The sequence below is a fragment of the Galeopterus variegatus genome, unplaced genomic scaffold (genome assembly GCF_000696425.1).
Source record: "Galeopterus variegatus unplaced genomic scaffold, G_variegatus-3.0.2 Scaffold5943, whole genome shotgun sequence".
In the NCBI taxonomy this organism is placed as follows: domain Eukaryota; kingdom Metazoa; phylum Chordata; class Mammalia; order Dermoptera; family Cynocephalidae; genus Galeopterus; species Galeopterus variegatus.
In genome coordinates, this window is record NW_007732054.1 from 56,543 (window position 1) to 58,018 (window position 1,476).

The 1,476-nt window shown below is 45.7% G+C and overlaps 1 protein-coding gene and 1 non-coding gene across 2 annotated transcripts in view; one reads left to right on the forward strand and one right to left on the reverse strand.

Annotated features, from left to right (window-relative positions):
* The window catches only part of TSGA10IP (testis specific, 10 interacting protein), a 12,799-nt gene that overhangs the window by 5,276 nt on the left and 6,047 nt on the right, over positions 1-1,476 (forward strand). The gene's annotated exons all lie outside the window — the stretch shown is intronic.
* Positions 253-326, reverse strand: TRNAV-GAC. Its single transcript has one exon. It is a non-coding gene; the product is annotated as a tRNA-Val (tRNA).

Sequence of the window (1,476 nt, forward strand, 5' to 3'; positions counted from 1 at the left end):
GATCCCGTTGCCGGTCCCCGGTCCGGTACGGGGGCAACACTGAGGGTTGCGATCCGTTGCCGGACAAGGAAAAAAGACAAAAAAAAAACAACAACAAAAAAAACGAATTGACCATCAATGCATGGATTTACTTCTGGGCTCACTATTCTTTTCCATTGGCCTATATGTCTGTTTTTATGCCAGTACTATGCTGTTTTGATTACTAAAGCTTTATAGTATATTTTTATGTTTTGTTTGTTTTGTTTTGGCAGCTGGCTGGTACGGGGTTCGAACCCTGGACCTTGGTGTTGTCAGCACGATGCTCTAACCAACTGAGCTAACCGGTCAGCCCTTCTAGTACATTTTTAAATTAGGTAGTGTAATGCCTCCAGGTTTTTTGTTTGTTTCTCAAGATTGCTCTGGCTATTCAGAGTTTTTCATGGTTCTATACAAATTTTAGAATCCTTTTTTCTATTTCTGTGAAAAATGTCATTGATTGGACCTTTGATGGGGATTGCATTGAATCTATAGATTGCTTGGGGTAGTATGAACATTTTAACAATATTAATTCTTCCAAAGCACCCTTCAGTTCTTACCCTGCCACCCACTGCTTGAAACCCTTCCATGCTTCCCAGTGTCCTTGGGACAAAGCCCAGACTCCTTGGTAAAGAGGCTCCTGTCTCCTGCACCAGCTGGTCAGAGTGGCTGGAAGGCCCATGCTCTTCCTCCCTCCTGTCCTCGGATGGCCCCTCTTCTCGCTCACCCAGCTAACCTGGATGCACATTTCAATGCCCAAGTCAGGTGTCCCTCTAAGGTGGTCTTTTCTGTGCTTGTCTCTGTCACAGCACTTGCCACACTGCATTACACTGGGGTGCTAGACTGTTTGCCCACTCTGGCCCACAGACTGAGGGATCCCTGAGTGCAGGTGCCACATCTTAGTGATCACAGCCTCCCTGGTGTCCTACAGAGGACCTGGCACATAGTTGGTGCTCAATAAATATGCACTGAGTGAATGACTTTATCTCCCCCTTTACTTGTCTATCTGGCCACCTTTCTATCTGACCATGATTCAATTATGCATGAATTCACCAAATATTGAGTTTCTTGGGCACTCTTCCAGGTGCTGGGGATACATTTGTAGTGAGCAGGACAGACAAGGGACCCCGATCTCATGAGGTTTACATTCTACTTGGGAAGAAGAGTAATTAATAAAGAAATGAACAAAATGTGTACCTAGAGATGGGAGATACCTGGGAGGTAGTTGGGGTGATCAGGGAAAGTCTCTCAGGAGAGTGACATTTGAGCAAAGACCTGATTGACAAGAAGGAACTGGCCATGAGATCTGGGGAAGAATGTTCTAGGTCTACCTAGCTGCTGTCTGTTTGACCGTCCACACCTTTCATCCATCTGTCCTTCCGCCCACTGATCCCTTCACTATTTTACTTCTCTTTCCCATCCACTCATCCATCTGTCTGTCTGTCCATCTGTCCAACCTTG